Below are 22,910 nucleotides of genomic sequence, written 5' to 3' on the forward strand. Positions count from 1 at the left end.
CCCCCACCTCCCCTCATACTCTTTCTCTTTCTCTTTCAAAAAATAAATAAAATTTTAAATAATAGTATAAATACCTGCAGCTTATTTAGACAAGTTCAGCATGAGTTCCAAATACTATTAGCAGAGGACATTGTCTTTCTCACACATTCTAGAACTCCTTCTGCTGCCGCTACTAACAACTCAAACTGTTTCCTGTATATTCCTTAATGAATCCTCACATTAAATTTATGAGGCAGATCCTTCTACTCTATTGGGTCTAAAATCCTCAAAGATGACCCACCGGAATCCTGTCTATAAAATCCAATGACCTTGTAAATGAGCAGAACAGCCATGATGTGTGCAAAGTTAATATCCACACTATTTGTAAACCTCCCTCTGGAGACCCGGGACGGGGGCACAAACTGCTTCAGAACAACACAACTCACTCTGGAGAGGCTCTTCTGGCAGCACTCAGGGTAGACCTGATCACCCTTTATAGCAGTCAGGCTTGATAGCCATGAATTGAAACCAAGTTTTAACCTCACTCAAATGAAATCAAACAAGGATGAAGATACCTGCTGGACAGAAGAAATAATGTGATGTGTGCCACAGCCAAATAGAAAATGGTTTAGGGGCATTTCCCTTTTTTGCATCACCCAGACCACCGCTTCCTTCTATTTCCTTGAATTGTGAAGAATTGTTTTCCATCCAAGTCTTTGTTCTTCCGTTTGTAAGCCAGACGGCGTGAAGCTACAGTACCGGTTTAGAAGGGGCTCCTGTCATGGCCTCTTTGTATCTTCAGAAACTAGCACATTGTGACGCAGCCTGGCTGTTTCCTGCCTGAATGACCTTGTCACCCACCTGCTCCCCGGGCCCTGTCTTTGAAAGTTCTCTGGTCTAATGACCCATAGGAAGTGATAAAATGTAAGTGACCCATCAGGGAATTATAAGGATATTCTGGGTAGGTAATGATCCTTCACCAAAGGTGTGTCCGGCCTCCTGACAAACAGGAGCCTTTCCGACATCCCTGTGCCAGACGTTGCCTTCCAGAATGGCCGAGGGACTGCCGTGGAGCAGCCCTGGTGACTCCGAGCCGGGGGCACCGAGCTTGAGGGAGAGAAATGAAGATAATTTTCAAATTATCTTGGAATTCCTTCGCTCCCGGAACTTTTTTATCTGTTAAGAGTTTGTTGAGATGTTTCAGCTAATGCTAGCGAGTTGTGCCGATGTGACCAAAAAGTCCTGTACTCCTTTCCACCCTTCCTACCTGAAGAGACCCAGGAGAAAACAACAGTTAGAATATTTGTATTAGCATCAGGTAGAAATGGCTCGAATCCTGTCCCTGCTATTTTACTCTCAGTGTGACCCAAGCAAGTTGTATGAATGCTCTGAGGCTCACTTCATTTATATGATTCTAATTACCCATGCAAGGCTGTTGTGAAAACTAAAACATGGTACTATATTTAAAACAAACAGGGACACCTGGGTAGCTCAGTTGTTAAGCTTCTACCTTCGGCTCAGGTCATGAGCCCAGGGTCCTGGGACTGAGCCTTACATCGGGCTGCCTGCTCAGCAGGGAGCCTGCTTCTCCCTCTCCCACTCCCCCTGCTTGTGTTCCCTCTCTTGCTTGCTCCCTCTCTCTCTCTGTCAAATAAATAAAATCTTTAAAAAACAAAACAAAGCAAAAAAACCTATTATTAAGAATTAAATCACAGGGGCACCTGGGTGGCTCAGTGGATTAAACCTCTGCCTTCAGCTCAGGTCATGATCTCAGGGTCCTGGGATCAAGCCCTGCATCAGGCTCTCTGCTCAGCAGGGAGCCTGCTTCCCCACCCTCTCTCTCTGCCTGCCTCTCTGCCTACTTGTGATCTGTCAAATAAATAAATAAAATCTTTAAAAAAAATCACAGATGCTGCATTCATTATTGTACTGTTTTTGTTAGTTTTGTTCAGGCTATTCTTAATAGAATACTCTAGGCATTTCTCCTATGCGTACTGTTTCTTCGCTCCAAATCAGCAGAGTTGATTTGTAAGTAAGTCTCACTTCTACAGCGCCTTACAAGCTAGTTCTAATTTTTTCGCTTGTGGTTTGTTGTTTAGTTTTTGGCTTGGGCTTTCATTTGCTTGGTGCTGCCGAGTGCCAATGGATAGTAAAAAAGCATTTGTTGAGGTGCCTCGCTGGCTCAGTTGGAAGAGCATACGATGACTCTTGATCTCGGGGTCGTGAGTTTGAGCCCCACATTCAGTGTTGAGAGTACTTAAATTAAAAAACTATTAAAAGACTGGGGGAAAAAAAGAAATATTTGTTGAGTACCTGTTACTCAACTCTGTAGCAGGCATCATCAACCTTTAAAAACAGAAAAGACACCTCCTTTGTTCTGGAAAGACCTTCTGGCTGGCAAAAAACTGTTGCAGGCACCAGTTTGAATTCTGGAATTGAATTTGGGTGGCTGTGTCCTTAAAGGAACATTGAACAAATACAAAACAGCGTCAACAAATAAAAACCATTACAACACAGCCAGGGCTCTAACCTAATCATCTCTTACGAGGGCGAGAAATGCCTCCATAGTTACTTTGCTCAACAGGTCGTCTCCATGTATGTAACTGTTGACTCTAACCGCTTCACTGCCCTGACCACAGTCTTTGAAATATTCATGAGGCAAAATTCTGGCCCATGCCAGTAAACACACATTTCGGTACTGATCTGATGTTAAGGAATTCCTCTTACCTCTTACAAAGGAAGGTTTCATCCCACTTTAACCATATTGCACCATCTTGCAGACGGCACCATGTGCACTCAGCAGTAGCAAAAGCAAAGTTGTATATAGTGAGCAAAATCTGGCAGGAGAACCCTGCAGGGTAGGCTAGGGCATACCTGTTAGCCATTGTTAACTTAGATGGTGACAGGGGCACCTGGGTGGATCAGTCAGTTAAGCATCTGCCTTCAGCTCAGATCATGATCCCAAGGTCCTGGGATCGAGCCCTGCATTGGGCTCCCTGCTCAGCAGGGAGTCTGCTACTCCCCCTGTTTGTACTCTCTCTCTCCGCGGGGAGCCTGCTTCCTCCTCTCTCTCTGCCTGCCTCTCTGCCTACTTGTGATCTCTGTCTGTCAAATAAATAAATAAAATCTTTAAAAAAAAAAAAAGAAAAAAAAAAGAAAAGAAAACTTAGAATGTGACAACTTACAAACAAGGAATAATTAAATCTTACAAAGTTCTCCTATTCACATCTGTTTCTAGTATAGTGAGATGGACAACATAACAATTCAGCTTGCTTTAAAAAAACTAGAATATTGATGGCATCAAAAAACTGTAGTTGAATTAGCCTACATAGACTTTTTGGGAAGAGGTGGATTTTTAGAAATTTATGCAAAGAGAGAGTCAAAGGAGCATGTTTAAGCACAGGATTTATAAAGGTAAAAAGATAAAATAAGAAAGTCACATGCAGAGAACAGGCCACCTTCACCAGAGCAGGGAAGCTACACTAGAAACAATTCTGTGTCTCTAGAAACAATTCTGAAACTTCCCTGAAGCCAGAGGTAATATTGTAAAGACAACTTCAGTTCTAGCGCTACTCAGTGAGCACCAGACTTCAGCCACGTGGTCTGAGATGTACGTGCAGAGGGTACAAATAGGAAGCTACTGAATTATTTTAATCAGAGAAGAGAAATCAAATGGGATGTTCCCTGAGGCACTACTTGTAGTAGTAAGAAAATGGAAACAAGCTCTATATCCTTCATCACGGAAATACGATAAACCACAGCAGATGCACACAGTAGAATACTGTGCAGTAGCTCAGAGAACTCTGTGCGCACTGTCATCAAAATACCCAAGACGCGGGAGCTGGAAAAATACACTGCTGAGCTGTATTGTGATCGGATTCGTAGTTTTGGGTTTGCATATGCATTTGTATGTGTGTTTATAAACACACATATACACATTATATACACACACATGGATCAACCAATCTATGGGTCGTATGTAGAAGGACAATAACACAGAGAAACTGGCAAAAGTGAGTAACTCTGGAAAGAAGCATGAGGAGAGCGGACTTCATGCCCTTCCAAACGGATTAATTCTTTTACCAGCGACCTATTATAAATTCCTTGCACAGTTAAATAATCATACATCTATAGCCATTTATGGCTTACACAGTACTTTCACACTTTTCGTGGGACCCTCATAGACCTTTGATGTTGGTTGGGAGGTAGGAAGATCCCTGTGTCCTTCCTGATCTAGGAGATATGCGACCTTCTGAAGTTACACAGCCAGCGACAGAACCATATATCCTGACACAAGTGCATTGCCCTCCAAACTGCTTAAATAAGCAAAACTGGAGGAACTCTCCACACACAAAAAACTCCAGTGAGCTGATAATCATCCAAACAGTTCATTATATTTTCTCCTGAGGTTTTTGTCATCCTCAGAGGGTCCTTTCATTGTAATTCACTACGACTCGCTCCCCACTACTCTAGCACCCCTTTTCTTCCTAAATAGACATTTTCATTTAGTCATCAGATACTACTGAGCATCTCCTATATTTGAAACATTGACAGCATAGTAATAAACATGTCATTTAATCATGTATTTGACAAATAACAGTCAAAAGCTTGGCAGGCGTTCACTGTGGTAGCTGTTGACTATTTTGTTAAACAAAATTTCCCTCATAAAGCTTACATACATAATGTTGGGGAAATTGAATATTTAACCCCATTACTATTTTCTTATGGCTGTGATAAGTGTTAGGAAGAAATATAAAATGCGGGGCGCCTGGGTGGCTCAGTGGGTTAAAGCCTCTGCCTCGGCTCAGGTCATGATCCCACGGTCCTGGGATGGAGCCCTACATCAGGCTCTCTGCTCAGTGGGGAGCCTGCTTCCTCCTCTCTCTCTCTCTCTGCCTGCCTCTCTGCCTACTCGTGATCTCTGTCTGTCAAATAAATAAAATCTTAAAAAAAATTTTAAAGAAATATAAAATGCCAAGAGATATACAGTATGAGAATCTGACCACACGTAAGAGACTAAGAGAAACATCCCTGAGAAATGACATTTAAGCCGAGCATTGAAGGAGATAAGGGTGGGCAGTGGGGGAAGGGGAAGAAAGAGAGCTGACATTCCATCTGTGGAAGACAAAATGGGCACGCCATTTGGTGGAAAGGGGCAGGAAAAACTAACATGATGCTACGAGTGGTTTGGCCGCAAAGTGTCAGGCAGAATGGCTGTGATGAGGTAGGTCAGTGGCCTGGAAGCCAAGGTCAGGACTTCTGATTTAGCCCATGAGCAAAAGGAAAACAATGAATGATTTTAAGCAGGGTAGAGACACAATTAGATACATATTTTTTAAAAGATCATCCAGACAAGATTGGAAAGATCATGCTGGACAAAGTAGGAAGATAAACAAGAAGATGACATGGAAGCCACCCAGGCAAGAAGATGCCTCGATGAGGGAGAGACAATGAATGTGTCTCCACTCAATTTTGGAAAATTGAATGTATCTCCACTGAGTTTTGAAAGATGATTCATTAAAAAATAAAAATGAAGTTTTCAAAAACCATGAAATCAGAAGGGCATAAAGTGAATATAATTCTGAACTTAGAAAAAATCTCTCGCTTTGTAAGTTTTATAGTTCTGCCAATCATAAAAGTTTGATTTAAAGTTATCTGTTCCTGAAAGAAATCGCCACTGCAGTGGTCCATGTTAATCAGACAGCACCAAACACATTTGACATTTAAAGAAATTCCTATTTTTTCTAGATCAGTCTCACAAATCAGAGCCAACAAGTAGCCATAAGATATAAACCGTACAGGAGTCAGGAGTAGTGATGCAAAACCAAGGAAGGAAGATACAGATTTTATGCACATAAAATGTGGGGAGGGATTTTTTTTCTGCAGGAACAATACATCTTTTTCCAAACAACAATAACAATAAATAAACCCCAAACAAAAAAATAAATACATGCCTCTAATAACACTAAATTAATTCAATAGTACCAGCACAAACTGGAGTTCTGGTTGATGACTTGACATAAGATTATTTTCTTTCATACACAATTTGAGTTGTCTACAATATAACGCATTTTCAAGAGTTGATGGTATCCATAGAGCAAATAATAATAATATTTTGAGCATTTAGTGCATGCCAAGCATTTACGCCTTATTTGATCCTGGTGACCACATTATAATGTAGGGATGTATTATTATCCCTACTTGAGAGAGGAGGAAAAGGAAGCTCCCAGAAGCAATGTGCCCAGCATCCTAGCTAGGAAGACGTAGGTCTAGGTCTGAATGCATGGTCATGATTCTTATTTTTTTGTTTGTTTGTTTTGTTTTGTTTTGTTTTGTTTTTCCATTTCATTTATTTTTTCAGTGTAACAGTATTCATTCTTTTTGCACAACACCCAGTGCTCCATGCAAAATGTGCCCTCCCCATTACCCACCACCTGTTCCCCAACCTCCCACCCCTGACCCTTCAAAACCCTCAGGTTGTTTTTCAGAGTCCATAGTCTCTTATGGTTTGCCTCCCCTTCCAAATTTTTTTTTTTTTAATAAACATATAATGTATTTTTATCCCCAGGGGTACAGGTCTGTGAATCGCCAGGTTTACACACTTCACAGCACTCACGATAGCACTTACCCTCCCCAATGTCCATAGCCCCCTCCCCCTCTCCCAATCCCACCCCCCCCCAGCAACCCCCAGTTTGTTTTGTGAGATTAAGAGTCATTTATGGTTTGTCTCCCTCCCAATCCCATCTTGTTTCATTTATTCTTCTCCTATCCCCCTACCCCCCCATGTTGCTTCTCCATGCTTAGTGAAATAAGTCAATCGGAGAAAGACAACTATCATATGATCTCCCTGATATGTTTGTTTGTTTTTTTCAAAGACTTTATTTATCTGCCAGAGAGAGAGAGAGAGAGAACACAATCAGAGGAGCAGCAGAGGGAGAGGGAGAAGTTTCCTCACTGAGCAGGGAGCCCAGTGTGGGCCTTTGGATCATGACCTGAGCCAAAGGCAAGAGACTTAACCGACTAAGCCACACATGTGCCCCTCATGATTCATGTTCTTAATCAGCATAGCTGAGTCAGATGCAAGTGTGGAAAATAGAATTGATTCAGAATTATCTGTGTGACTGTGTGACCAAATTAACCCTCACATCTAAAATTCAAGTGTCCTTGAGCAAAAATAACCCACAATTGTTTGCTATGGCAGTGAACTTTTTTGGAAAAAAGTGACCTCCTACCCTGAGGAAAATGTAAAACAACATTGAGAAAGGAAGGAACAAATGTAAATCCAGGCCCTGACTCATCAGTTTCAAATGAGGGCATCATTAACTCTCCTAAAGTGGTGTTTGCAATTATCCGAGGTTGACTATAAATTAGCTAAAATGAAACATAAATTAAATATCTTTCGATCCCAGAGAAGTTCACACTGGGATATGTATAAGTGAAACAGTGTGGTCTTGTAAAACGTGCAGATGAGGACTGTATGTGCTCATTTCCAATTCTCAAATAATTAGGGTTGGGTTTTCATTTTCGTCACCTCAGGCTATTTCTGTACTGTGTGAGTGAACTAATAGCACACTGAACTCATACCTCACGCCATAGTGCTGTGTGTGCCAACAGCCGCAGGCACCAAGGTTTCCAGTTAAACTGTTGGGGATCAAATGCCGAAATGTCTGGATCCCAAATTGTACACCTCTGCCTTCACTTCGTAAAAGTGAGGAAAGCCCATCTTAGCAAAAAGACCCAACAAAGATTGCTGGCCGGTCTGTAGATGCACTCTCCTTACACATAGTTTGGTTTGTTTTTTTTTTAAAGATTTTATTTATTTATTTGACAGAGAGAGATACAAGTAGGCAGAGAGGCAGGCAGAGAGAGTGAGAGGGAAGCAGGCTCCCTGCCAAGCAGAGAGCCCGATGTGGGACTCGATCCCAGGACCCTGAGATCATGACCTGAGCCGAAGGCAGCAGCTTAAACCACGGAGCCACCCAGGCGCCCTCCTTACACATAGTTTTAAGATTAATTTTCTGCATTCTTTCTGTTTTCATTGGCTGCCATGAGCCTTCTGGCCTTATGAATCAATTTGTCTGAAGTTAGGAAACCACGGCCATTAGTGGGACTGAGGTCCTCTTATCTATTTCTCTCACCTGGAAGCCTTGAATTATGACTAGAATGATCGAGGGCCATGGTTCATTCTTTCTGATGGCAAGTTTCAAGCTGGTTGTAAGCGAAATCATAACATCCTCTCAGCATCAATATTCCTGACACACCTAATCTAAGGAAATAGGCGGACCGATAAAGTTATGCTTAAAAAAAGGAAAAGATGAAAGAAACCGTTTAATACGGCTTGCTAGAGGTGGCAGTACAGTAGATCGTGAGAGTAGGTAACTAGTTGCTTACATGAATCTCAGAAGTAATTTCAGCAACCAGCCAGTAAAGGAAAATGTTTTACAAGCCCTTCAATCTAAAAAAAAATAATTTCACTTTGTTGTGTTCAAGAATCGCTTCTCCGGAATTAACTTCTGGCCAAGGACCGCACTAGACAATGAAAACATCAAGGTTTTGTCCCCTTCCCCAATGAACTAGAAGAAGTGCATACAACTCTTACAAATAGTCCTTTAATTTTATCTAAAATGGGGATGGCTTCTCCTCCTCCTTCGCCTTTTCTCAAAGTCCATGTAGCCTGGGCCAGGCATGTGAGGAAGATCTTTGTACATCAGAGAATCCAACACTGGTAAACTGGGTTCTCTTAAGATAGAAACTGTGGGGTGCCTGGGTGGCTCCGTGGGTTAAAGCCTCTGCCTTCGGCTCAGGTCATGATCCCAGGGTCCCGGGATCTGGCTGGCATTGGGCTCTCTGCTTAGCAGGGAGCCTGTTTCCTCCTCTCTCTCTCTCTCTCTCTCTGCCTGCCTCTCTGTCTACTTGTGATCTCTGTCTGTCAATAAATAAATAAAATCTTTTAAAAAAAAAGATAGGAACTGAAAAAGGATCAGTAGCTCTATACTAAGAACAGAATGAAAGCTTACAAAAACATTTATAACTTTGTGCCAGCTATTACATACTTTATTTATATAACACCACTTTTTGAAATTTCAGAAAATGTACATTAAATTCTAAAACTCTAAAAATTCACCAAAATGCACAAACTTAAAAGTGCAGTGAGATACTACCACATATCCATGATGATGACTTTAAAAAATAAAATAAAATAACCCAATACCCAGTGCAGCCAAAAATACAGAGCAACTGCAACTCTCTTGTGCTCCTGGTGGGAATGCAAAATAAAATAGTACAGCCCCTCTGAGAAACAGTTTGGATTTTTTATAAAGTTAAACATACGCTTACCATATGATCAGGCAATCCTCCTCCCAAGACTGTGTTCACTCAAAAATTTTTAGAAGTGCCAAAAACTAGGAACAACCCAAATGTCCGTTAGTGGGTATCTGGATAAAGACTATGATACTTGCACACAACAGAGTACTACTGAGCACTAAAAAAGAATGAACTACTGATTGATCCGTGCAACAATATGAACGAATCTCAAATGCATTATGTGAAGTTAGTGTTTCTCCACCTTAGCACCATTGACGTTTTGAGCCAGACAATTCTTTGTTGTGGGAGGCTGTCTTGTTCGCCATAGGATATTTAACACCATCCCTAGCCTCCTCCCTCCAGATCCAGATCGGACTCCCCCAGTGCTCCCTGTTCTGGCAAACAAGTATGTCTCCAAATATGTCAGATGTCCTCTGTGCAAGCCAAGGATGCTCTCGGTTGAAAACTACTTTGCTGAGTACAAGAAGCCAAACTCAAAATGTTGCATACCTTAGGATTCCATTTGTTTGACACTCTGGAAAAAGCAAAACTATAGGGACAGAAAATAATAGTGGTTGCCAGCTGATAAGAATAGGAGGAAGATTTGACTACAAGAAATAGCACGAGGGAAAATCAAATCAAGGGTTTTATTCTGTATCCTGAGTATGGTGATGCTTTGGTCTTGGCAAAATTCATGGAACTCTCCACCAAAAAAAGTGAGTTGTACTTTATGTAAATTAAAAAATAAAATTTAAAAAGCACATGAAACACACTTTATCTCTAAAGCAATATAAATACTTTAGTTGAAGTACATAAACTTAAAAAGGATAATATCCAATGCAGCATTAAATGGCAGAGTTCTGCATTTTCATGTCAAATATCAAAGAATGTAATATACAAAGGACAATAAAACATATAAATAGTACAGTGAAGTTTAAAGTTATCTATGAATAAGTGTGTATATCTGTACCTAAAGGATAATTTAAAAAAACATTATAAGAGTTTCTTTACAGCAGTCAGTTCAATAAAATGAATGTATTGGATTATCTTAAATTCATTTCTGAATGCAAAGTTATCTGCCAACATAGAAAAGTTGTATTCTTCAGATTTTTATATAAAAAGTTAAAGGGATGGGGCGCCTGGGTGGCTCAGTGGGTTAAAGCCTCTGCCTTAGGCTCAGATCATGATCCCAGCATCCTGGGATCGAGCCCCACATCGGGCTCTCTGCCTGGCGGAGAGCCTGCTTCCTCTTCTCTCTCTGCCTGCCTCTCTGCCTACTTGTGATCTCTGTCTGTCAAATAAATAAATTCTTTAAAAAAGTTAAAGGGCATCTTGTTGAAATAAAATATTTTTTCACCTATACAGACATTTTTACTTCACTTATATACACTGCTCTGTAGTTGCTTGTACAGAAAAACCTTAGAAAATGTAAAATACAGAAGCTATTTGTTTTATGACATACATTTTTTTTTAATTAACTATCAGAGCATTGCTTTACTAACTTGGAACTGACAAGGATTCCAGGCATGATTTCCCCTCACCAAGGCATAATAAATTCTGCTGCTCGTACACCATCTGTTGAAAAGCAAAGTAAGAATGGTGGCCCTAAAAATAAAAATTAGAAGTAACACAGCAGTAGCTATGAAGAAGGAAAGTTGGAAGCAGAGCCCCAGCTGGACTAATAGTGTGGGAGCTGTAAGGGGACATCAAGAGTTTCTCACCACTCCCTAGGGAGATGTAAAATACACGATTTGAGTACAAAAGACATTCCAAGCTTGACTCCCAAGACTGCCCTTAAGTTATAGACTAATGACTGCAGCTTAGCTACCTTCTTTTTTTGAACCCTGAAACAAACAACTGTTTAATATGTGGCTGGTAAATGTAATTGCTAATGCCATTGGTTCTTGATATTAGAAAATGCCCCAGGACGCCTGGCTGGCTCAGTCGGAGGAGCATGCAGCTCTTGATCTCGGAGTTGTGAGTTCAAGCCCACTTTGGGGATAGAGATTACTTAAGAATTAAAAAAAAAAAAATTCTTCCCAAAAAAAAGAAAATGCCACATATCCAGATAAAACTTTTTTTGATGCAGAAAACACCATTTGATGGGCATAAGAAATTTTTTAAAAGATGGCAAAATAACCCACAAACGGGTGGAATTAGATATAATGTAATGAATTTCATAGGAATGGAAATACAGCAGTAACCCAGTAAATTCAAGAATATGGTTTGTTGACTTCTGTTTAACAGACTACAAAAGATCTTGGGAGAAATAAGGCCCACAGTTTACTTCCTGAAGTGTTGAGATGCAAATAAGAGAAAGCCAGTTTGGGAATCCTACAGCCTATTTACACACCTGGGAATCTTAACAAGAATCAAGATGAAAACGTCTCAAAGGAATGTGCTATAGCTGGCCTCATTCCACTGATTATATAGAGTTCCATGGGTACTTCTGGGATACTGTGTCTTTGGACAAAAAGAGCTTTGCTTTTAAGCTGCTGCTGAGAGTTCCCAAACCACCGCTCCCACAGCATGGGGGAGGGAGAGGTGTCTTTTTTTTTTTTTTTTTTTTAATTCCCTGAATAGTTCAGACAATCTTGAAACATTTACTAAGGAAGAAGAAAGATTTCTTCAGGACAAAAACTTTTAAAAATCACTCCAAAATGGGTTTCTTTAGCTATTTTTGTTGGTCCACACTGCTTTATTTCTCAAAAACTTTATTAACTCTGAAATTCAAGGTCAGTCGTCAAAAGTTTGTAAGCCTCAATCTCCTACTCTGTAAAATGGAGATAACATCACTTACCCTGCCTGGCAGGAAGATCCAGTGAAATGATGCATTCAAGTAAACCTTGAAAACTATAAAATACTAATCATGGTGAAGGAATTATTTACACAGGCACTAAATATTTTGTTTATTAATGAGATAGATTCTTGAGATAGAGATCCAACTTTTTTTTCTAGGTTTTATTTATTTGACAGAGAGAGGGATCACAAGCAGGCAGAGAGGCAGGCAGAGAGAGAGAGGGAAGCAGGCTCCCTGCTGAGCAGAGATGCAAGCCAGATCCCAGGACCCTAAGATCATGACCTGAGCTGAAGGCAGAGGCCTAACCCACTGAGGCACCCAGGTGCACCGAGATCGAACTTTCAAATATCCAATGTATATTTTATATAAGCTTGTTATATGACTCTTACAAATGGAAACCTGTTTCAAGAATTGTAAAATCATGTCACCTGGGTGGCTCAGTCGGTTAAGTATCTGCCTTCAGCTCAGGTCATGATCCCAGAGTCCTGGGATCAAGCCCCACATCAAGTCCCACAACTGGGTCCCTACTCAGCCAGGAAGTCTATTTCTCCCTCCGCCCCTCCACCGTGCTTGTGCACACGTGTGTGTTCTCTCTCTCTCTCTCACACTCTGTCTCTCCCCCTTCCCCCCCCCCCAGAAAAATCTTTAAAAAATATTGTAAGATCAGACACTTTCTTACAATGGTAGGAGCAGAATATCTTTTGTAATAGATTGTCAAATGTCATGGCTACAGACAGCTAGGATGCTCTCAGCTCCCTAAATCCAATCCTAAACTTCAATTTGTAAATAGTAAAAATTCTGTAGCATGAAAGGTAGTAGTTATCCCTAAAGACCACATAAGCTATGGTTTTCCCATCTGAGATGGTCAAGAGTCCAAGCATTTTTAAGAAAGTATGCAAGTACAATAAACCAGTATCAAATTTATATCTAAAAATTTTAACCCTGAAGAAAATCAACTTTACAGATTTGAGGAAAGTAGTAGAATTTATTTTTGTTTTTATGACACAATTTCCCAGGAACTTAATCCTAGTTGAAGGATGTTTGCTAAATTATTTACCCAGTAACCCAACCTCCACCCACCAGCAGTGACAGCCTTCATGGCTCCAGCTCTAAGTAGTGGGTTATATTTAGATTATCCTAAGAGATATTGAAAATTCCATTCAAAAGCTACCTGAAAGCTTTTCCCGGGGCCTGGTCTATACTAAGGTGAAAGAGTGCCTCAATGACATCTTTCTGGAAACTCTGATAACTACATTTTTTTATGAGTAGTTAATATTCTGCCACTCAACAGTCACAATTATTGCCAGAAATCCTAGGATTGAGAAATACAAAGAGAGGAAGAGAGAGAGAGAAAAAGATTAACACTTGCTCGTTGAATATGTATTTTATTTTTTAAGTTTTTATTTTAATTAAAAAATTAACATTTGCTCATTGAATATGTATTTTATTTTTTAAGTTTTTATTTTAATTTCAAATATGTATTTTAGCTTATGTGTATATTTCCTTCTAGAATTCTAGGGCTTTTTTTTTTGATAGAGAGAGACACCGCGAGAGAGGGAACACAAGCAGGGGGACTGGGAGAGGGAGAAGCAGGCTTCTCGCTGAGCAGGGAGCCCAGTGTGGGGCTCAATCCCAGGACCCTGGGACCATGACCTGAGCCGAAGGCAGACGCTTAACGACTGAGCCACCCAGGCGCCCCAAGAATTCTAGGGCTTTATTTTGGCATTCTTGGGCCAAAGACTGATTATCTAGAAAATGTACTCACACTTTAACTACTGAAGTTTATCTTCTTTTGTGCCTAAATGCTAGTGGCAAGTTTCTCCAGGTAGAACACCAAACCAGTGAAGCTTGATTGACTTTTGCCCGAAGGGCTTTGTCACTGCCGTGTTAGAATATTCTAACACTCTAGGCTGGGTTTAGAGGCTTGGAGCCTGCTTGACCCCACCCAGATGTAAAGTGTAAACGGGTATGTATAGGATGCAAAGACAGTTATGAAAAAAATTGTTGGATAAATTAGCACCCATAAACCATAGGCATAGCTCAAACTTTGTTCGTGGAATCCCTAGTGAAACCATGAGGTTACAACTATTACCAATAATTCCTTGCAGAAACTCAAGACTATTTTCCAGAAATGTTTGAGGACAGAAAATTGAGAGAAAGAAGGATGACCTTAACTTCTACCCTCAGGGGTAGATGGTTATATTTTAATAATTTTCAGTGCTCTTTGTTTACATCTTAGAGTTTTCATTAAACAATTCTTAAAATTACTTTTAAAAAATGGGATAATGGTACTTGTGGTAAACTGAAATTAATGTTTTTCTTCCCTAGACAATACCAGGGAGGGGGGAGTTGCCAAATGGTGTGCCAGGATTTTTATAACTACTATGAGCTGTTTAGAGAAAGAAATGCATATTTTCACGGGATAAACATAGACTTTCTCTGGTACTTTCATCTTTCCCCCATCCCTCCCTCCTTCCTTCCTCTCTTGTTTCCCTTCCTCTATACCTTTCTTTTTGTTTCAAGTTAAAAATAAGCATTTGGGCCTTTTTTTTTTTTTACAAAGCTAAAAGTAGTGGATAAAGTCAGAGTAAACCTAGTATTCTCTGTGCTCTTTCTTCTCTGACAATTGAATCTCAAATGTCATGAACTCACTTTACTTGGATAATGGCAATTCTACATTTCTTAATCCTGACCTCCAATCCTATCCCTCTTTAGAAAATACACTTTGTACAAACATATGCACACTATCAGCCGCCCAGGGATATAGGTCTGTTTTGTATCCTGTTCTAGTCTCTTTCGTGCTTTAAGAAGGCAACAGTTTAAGAGAAGGGCTTTGGCTATAGCATCAAGTTCTCGTTTAGACATACACTTGGGCTTTTAACGTCTATGGCGATGTGTTTGCGTACGTGCACCATGGGGCATGTGTTATTGTCAACTTTTCAGGGCTATAGTACCATTCCCCATCTAGGCTCATTGCTCAGCTCTTTAATTCAATCCTTTTCAAAGACTCTCCCTACAATCTTCACTCTTGTATTATTAGGAAGACTTGTATTTGCACAAATGTTTTTCAGATGTCTTTTCAAACCTTTGTTTTTCTTGGCAAGTAATACAAATATCACCAGTGTTCACTTTTCCTGATTTGGAAGAACTCTTTTAATACTATGTAGTATTTATGTTTCAGAAAAGTAGTTGACTATAATTAATAATAGAGTAATGTATATTTAGGAGTTATGATAATATGGTATTGTATATTTGAAAATTGCTAAAAAAAGTTTGAGTATAAAAAAATTAAAAATTAAAAAGTTTAAGTAGAGCTTAGAAGTTCTCATCACAAGAAAAAATTGTACAACTATGAATAGCAAAAGATATTAACTAGACTTATTAAGACAATCATTTCACAATATATACATACAGTGAAGCACCATGTTGTACACCTAAAACTAATATGTTATAAGTCAATTCTATCTCAATTTTAAAAACTGGAAAAAAGAAAAAATAATTTTAAAGTTGAATATAATTGCTTGCTCTAGTTACGTTCATTAGAATTAATTCTTCTGATAAATAATAGTATTTGCAAAGATAAATGGTATCTTCACTAAATATTTTATATACACTCTTTGTTTTTCCATGTGGTAAATCCATGGAAAATATTAGAATTTCCATTTTATAAAAGGAGAAACAGAGTCTCCAGAAATTAGTGTCCTAGGCATTGTACTGATGAAAAAACATTTCAAGTCAACTAACTTCTTAGCGTCCAACACTAATCTGTAGAATTCATTTTCTCCCCATTTTTAAGACTGTTTCTTGAACTCATTTAAAGAAACTTATCTAATATTTTAGATGTCATTTTCAGAAATTTCAAACAATTTCACAAAGCATTCTATGGTATCCTTATTTACTATTTTAGGCATAAAATCCATCAGTTCAGAAAGTAAAATGCATTTGATTTTATGTCTTACCAGAAAATTTGGAGAATGCAACTTGAGAGTTAGGGAGCAATCGAAACAAAGCACTTATCTCTGATGTTCTTACTTTAAAAGTGCTATGTGATCTGGGTGGGGGGGAATCTCAAAAGGGACCATTTCTGGATTTTTTTTTCCTTATACACAACAAGAATTCAAGAATAATTTAATTATCATAAGGAGTTTTTCAGTCAGCTTCGGTGCTAGTCTCTGAATGTTTGTGGATTCCAAGGATCTGCAAATAATTAGCTAACAGTCCTGGAATGCAGAAATAGATTTGTCAACAGCATTGGTGTTGAGGGTGTTAAAGGAGAATCAAAGATAACAGAGATATAAATGAGTTCAGTCAGGTGACTGCCTGGAGTCCCTCCTTTATCTACACTGACATTCTAGAGGTAATAACAAAAATTTGGTCAAATATCTATATGGAACAGATTAAGGAATAACTTAACAATTTGATTCTTACATGAAAGTCATGTTGTCGTTTAACATGAACTGTCAAAGTAATTGCACTTTCACTCACGTCCACCAATATATTTGTTAACCCTAAGAGAAACTTCACTGTGTAGAGGCATGCTATTCTCAATGTATAATTGTTAGTTATTTAACCTTTCGAGTTTTACTCCTACCTTCATATAGGATTTTATATCTAGAAAAGAATGAAAGAAAATCCATTTGACCTCCCAGTAATTACCAGATATGTAAGAGTTTAGCTAAATCTTGATGAATCTGACGCTTCTTCACCAATGTATTTGCATCAGCCCGGAACATTTCTGCAACTCAGAGAAAAACAATGTGGAAAGGTGGTTCTTATTCTTGAGAAAAAGTTCTTTCTTTAATCTTTTATTCTTCTCTTGACAAAAATGGAGGTTAATGTTTCCCTCTCTCAGATTCCCTATTCTCTGACACCTTTTAGTTATTTTCATGATATGTCAACCCAGTCTAACATTTTTATACAGGACATTCCTTTCAAAGTAGCACAGGACTAGAAACCTAGCTTTGCTGAGAGGACTCTCTTGAAATACCCCCTTTATTCATCTGGAGACCATTCACATCTTCCTTTTCTTTAGGTAATGCCTACTTTTTCTCTCGCAATAAATAAAAGATAATCAGATAAGCAATGAAAACATGGTCTTTGGCCAGCTGCCACAGCATCAGAATTCTTCAAGGTTTTGCTTACTTTTAAAAACACACATGATGGGGCGCCTGGGTGGCTCAGTGGGTTAAGCTTCAGCTTAGGACATGATCTCAGGGTCCTGGGATCGAGCCCCGCACCGGGTTCTCTGCTCAGCAGGGAGTCTTCTTTCCCCTCTCTCTCTGCCTGTCTCTCTGTCTACTTGTGATCTCTGTCAAATAATAAAATAAAATCTTAAAAAAAAAGACTTTCCCCCCACTTTAAAACACACACACACATGAGAAGCTATCGTGACTAAGAAATTTGAAGAACTTATAAGCTAGACAATTTCTTTACAGTATCTTTATAATATCAGTGACTTAAATGATACTGTATTTAAGAGATCTTTTCAAATGTGGGTGCCCGGGTGGCTCAGTGGGTTAATCATCTGACTCTTGATATCTGCTCACGTCTTAATTTCCAGGTTCTGAATTCAACCCTGGCAAGTACCATTCAAGGGGCTCCTGGGTAGCTCAGTCAGTTAGGAGTCTGCCTTCCGCTCAGGTCACGATACCATCTTTTTTTTTTTTTAAAGTACCATTCAAATTGGAGTTGGATGCTCCACTGACTGAACTACACAGGCACCCCTGTTTGTGAAATTTCTAATTCACTTTCAACTGCCAAAAGTTTTACTGTAGTAAATTTGATTATAAATCTAAATGCTGGGGTGCCTGGGCGGCTCCCAGTTATTAAGTGGCTGCCTTCGGCTCAGGTCATGATCCCAGAGTCCTGGGTTCGAGCCTTGCACTGCACTCCCTGCTCAGTAGGAAGCCTGCTTCTCCCTCTCCCACTCCCCCTGCTTGTGTTCAGTAGCTCAAGACAGGTCTCTCTTTCTCTCATACCCCGTATCTAAACTGTCAGTACCACCTGTTAGCTCTAGCTTCAAAATAGAAACAGACCTCAATCACGTCTTCTTAAACTTGCACAGACACGGTCCTGGTGAACCGCCATCATTTCTCATCTGGAGTGCTGCAGTAATTAATTGTATCGTCCCTTGGCTCAGAGCTTGTCATAGTTTCCTGTTTCACTGACAGTAAAAGCTCAAATCTCTACAAAGGCCCACAGAGCCAAATGTTTTTCCCCTTCTTCCCTAGTTCTCTCCCCTAGACCCCCTCTGCACACTGCCATCCTTGCTGTTTCTGGAACATTCAGAAATGCTCCTGCCTTAGGACCTTGCCACTGGTCACTCTTTCTCTGCTTGTATTGCTTTTACAGCTCATATCCATACAGCTCACTTCTCCTTCTCCAGGTCTTTACTCAATGTCATCTTCTCAATAAGATGACAAAAGAGATACCTCATTTAAATTTCAACTCCTCCTCACCTCAGTACTCCTGATCCTTCCTGTCATGTTTTATTTTTTTTAATATAGCACTTACTATTATAATATACATTTTCTTCTTCTTCTTCTTTTTTTTTTTTTTTGTTTGTTTATTGCCTGTTTCTGTCTGCAAGAATGTGAGTTTGGGAGATGTGGGGAGGAGAAGACAGGAATCTTTATCAGCTTTATTCACTGATGTATCCCCAGCATGTAGCACAGATCTGGATGCATCATGGGTGCTCAACAGTAATTGCTTAATGAATAAATAAGCGAAGATTAGTAATAATAATTGACATCATCACTAAACAATATAATGGACAGTATGAATGATCACAGTTGAGAGAAGTAGAATCCCAAAACTATACGGTGCTTTAAAGCGCACCTGAGACAACTCATCTGAAAAATTTAGAAAATAGAACCAAAGAAATAAAAAGATTTGTCAAAGATCATAGTGTTAGTTCATAGCAAAGGAAAGAACATCTGTGTCTTTTGGTTTAGTGGTTTTCCCCAGTCTTTACTGATTCTCTTGCCTACCCCCTGGTTTAAACAAGACTTCTTGATGTTCTGGAAGACCGTCATAATTATGTCTGCGTGGTGATTGACTTGTTTCTCCCTAAAAATGTAAACTAGTGCCTAAAGAAATGGTATCTTGATAGCTCCTACACTAGGTCCACAGACTTCTGTAACAGACTATGATTGGCCACCAGACCACATAATAATGACACTAGGACCTGAGGATCTGAGCAGAAGGGGCTCCCAGAATCCATCATGCAGCCCTCTATACCCCGCTCTGTCTTCTCATACCCAGTTAACTTTAACATCAATCTGAATGCTCAAATACTGCAGAGACAGCTCATGTCTTGTAAAGGACGTGATCAGCCTTGGTGGTACTGAACAAAAACATTACCTGGCAAGAAATGAATGTTCAGCAGTCTCTTCTCAGTAGTTGGATTTCTGCTTCCTCTTTGCTCTGTCCTCGTTCCCGCGGTCCACTTCCTTTCCTTAGCTGACAGGAAAAGTGACGACAATGAGTACCCAAGTCCTATACAACCAAAGTTAATTTCTATTTCCCAATGGTTGATTCTCATTCCTTTTTTCTCCATTCTTTTTTATTATAGAGGAAGAACACCAAATAAAGGAAGAGAAGAAGAAAAGAAAAGAGTCCAAAAAGAAGAAAAACTGCCCAAAGGAAGAACACAAAACTGAAGCTGTTTAGGTTCACGGAGGCCATCTATGATGTCACAGTCACAGAAACTTTCCACTAAGGACATGGAGGAAGTGGCCACAGGAGCAACTAACCCACAGTTAATAAGAGGAAGAGATGATTAAGAAAGTTAAAAGATGCATTTATCGATCAGGCAAGATGGTAACAACCCTTAATGAAGGAAATCCTGGGGAGAGGGCTTCCTAACATTTGTGTGACTCAGCTTTATTTAAAAATATTTATTATGCCTATGAAGAGCAATACACCATGCGAGGTGCAATGGTTTATACAAAGGAATACGTCCAACATGGTAATAAGAAGAAGAAAGTACGAATCGCAAGAAGAGCCCAAATCACATGTGTTAATAATTTGCTAAGAGAAAAAAAAAAAAGCTCATTTTAATCACTTGTTTAAACTTGAGATTCATATGGTAACATATAAGAAACTTAATTGTCCTACTACATGATGTGCAAACTACAATCAACTGTGTAACTACTTCTTTTCTGAAATAAACATGAAATAGAAAGAATACTACATATATTCACTGAGTTAAGGTAGAAATTTTGAATGGTTTACACTAAATAAAAATACTATCATTGCTTCAGTGGGTTATAAAACACAAATTTTTAAGTTCTGCAGCACAATACGGTTTACAATGACATGAGTCTTTATAAACTTCTGATCCTAGTACTGTGTAAATTCATAATGTATAAGTATCTAGGAAAAAGTGTCATTCTATGTCCATTTTTTCCCTAAAAGTGCAATTTCCTGTATTTATCTTATAAATAGATATTAAGTCATCACAATTGATACTGATAGTATTGTAGTGACAAGAAGGAATCCACAACACTGCCAAAGATAGCTAACATGCATTTAGTAAGAATGATAGCTTAGGTCTATATTGCTTCTGGCTATTGAGTTCCAGTATGGAAAAGACCCAATTCGTCTATACTTGTCCATGTCCTGTACATTTTGCTCTCAAGCAGAGTTAATAGAAGCAGTTCCCTGCCATAGGTAAATACGCACATTACTGTCAGCATATTGTTTAGCAAAGTGGACCTTGCAGTCATCCAAGTAATGGGTCAAAATACCAAAAATTCGAAGGGATGCATGAAGTTAGAAAGGACAAAGCATGCACTTTAAGGACAAATAAGTCTGGGTTTGAATCTTCTCCAATTTTTTCTTTATGTGCTTGGGCAAATTGCTTCATTTTTCTGAGCCTTGATGTTCTCTGGGAAAAAAGTGAAGATAAGAAAGATGTTCTTTGCTGGATTGATGAATGGATAAGACTCAGCATGTATAAAATGTATAATTCAGTGCCTAAGATAGTTGCTCAAAAAGTCTAGCTGTTATTATGAGAAAGCATTGATATTCCTTTAGACCTTTAGGTTTACTTGATGTGGTTTTTTGGGAAAGCAGAAACGTCTACAACGTGATTGAAAATACTCAGTGCAATACAGTGTAAGATGAGTTAAGGGACTGAACTGATGCTGCCCAGTTCAGTCCCTTAACTCATCTTACACTGTATTGCACTGAGTGGGAATGGTAAGCACTTAACAATGAATTAAGAATATTTCAGTCCAGGGCACCTGGGTGGCTCAGTTGTTTACGTGGTTGCCTTGTGCTTAGGTTATGATCCCAGGGTCCTAGGATAGAGTCCCGCATAGGGCTCCCTGCTCAGCGGGGTGCCTGCTTCTCCCTCTCCCTCGGCCCCCCACCTCATGTTCTCATTCTCTCACTCACTCTCTATCAAATAAATAAATAAAATATTTTAAAAACATATTTCAGTCCAGATGATAAAGAAGAGACATGAAATGAAATTTCCCTAACATGTTTAATAGAATAACTGACAAATCCCTAGATTATAATTTTGTTGCCTGGAGTATAACCAATCTATCGAATCAATTCAAGTTGTTTCTGAAGCAACTGTACTACTCAGTCAGTTGCTGTATCGTGATTGCATATAAGTTGTAAATAAAAGAAAATAAGAATGTTGCTGTATCGTGATTGCATATAAGTTGTAAATAAATTGTCTCAGCTACATAACATATTCTTAAACTTTATCCCCAAATAAGAATGTTGCTGTATCGTGATTGCATATAAGTTGTAAATAAATTGTCTCAGCTACATAACATATTCTTAAACTTTATCCCCACCAAGCACAAAATTCTTTTTTAAATTTATTTAAATAATCTCTACATCCAGCATGGGGCTCACAACTCCAAGATCAAGAGTCGTAGTCTTTTCCAATAGAGCCAGCCAGGGCCCCAAATTAATTTTTAAAATATTTTAAGAAACTTTCTATCTTTAAGTTTATCTAAATATTCTCTCATTTCTGATTGACAGCCAAAGTAATAGAAAATTAAATAAAACCTGAACCTTCCAGAGACTGGGAGATATTGGTATTCTCTCAAAAATTCCTGTTCTTAATAGCTTCCCATCCTGGATTCTTGATAAAAGAGCTTGGATAGGGATGCCTGGGTGTCTCAGTCAGTTAAGTGTCTGCATGTGACTCATGTGACTCATGTGACTCACGTCATGATCCCAGGCTTCTGGGATAGGGCCCCCATCGGGCTTCTTGCTCAGCAGGGAGCCTGTCTCTCCCTCTTCCTCTGCTCTCCCTACTTGTACTCTCTTCTCTCTCTCTGTGACAAATAAATAAATAAAATCTTAAAAAAAAAAAAGAGCTTGGGTAAGTACACAAATTGTACCCATCTCAAACGCCTCCTGTTTTGCTGTGTGCAATTAGAAGTTTAACTATACGCGTGCCCTCTGAAAGTTACTATAAATATATAGATTTGGAACCCTTATTTTTATTCCTTAATGAGAATGTTAGACTCTGTTCAAACTCTCATCACACTTGACAAAAATGTCCTCTTGCTTTAACAGCAACTTTCAAGCCGCCACATACTAAAGAAACCCTGCTTCCCTGCATAGCATTTCCTCATGCATCTCTAAAAGAATTAGCTGTTTTTTGTTCGAACAGGTTTTCCATTTCGCAAAGTGTTTAAAAGGCAGTAAAGAAGAGCTAAGAATTGGAGAAATATGGTGGATAAGAATTACATATATTTCAAACTCCTATTCTTAAAATAGACCCACGTTGGTGTTAATGGATCGCTTTCATGTCCACTCAGAGAATAAGAGCCAAACAAAGAAAAACGTTTGCTCA

The 22,910-nt window shown here is 39.1% G+C and overlaps 1 long non-coding RNA gene across 2 annotated transcripts in view; it reads left to right on the forward strand.

The window, feature by feature from the left end:
- Positions 1-22,910, forward strand: part of LOC123937045 — a 55,780-nt gene that overhangs the window by 27,558 nt on the left and 5,312 nt on the right. For both annotated transcript variants that reach the window (XR_006817405.1, XR_006817404.1), the window contains exon 3: positions 19,656-20,295. This is a non-coding gene — a long non-coding RNA (uncharacterized LOC123937045). The remainder of the gene's footprint in view (positions 1-19,655; positions 20,296-22,910) is intronic.

Source organism: Meles meles, chromosome 2 (assembly GCF_922984935.1).
Source record: "Meles meles chromosome 2, mMelMel3.1 paternal haplotype, whole genome shotgun sequence".
Classification (NCBI taxonomy): Eukaryota; Metazoa; Chordata; class Mammalia; order Carnivora; family Mustelidae; genus Meles; species Meles meles.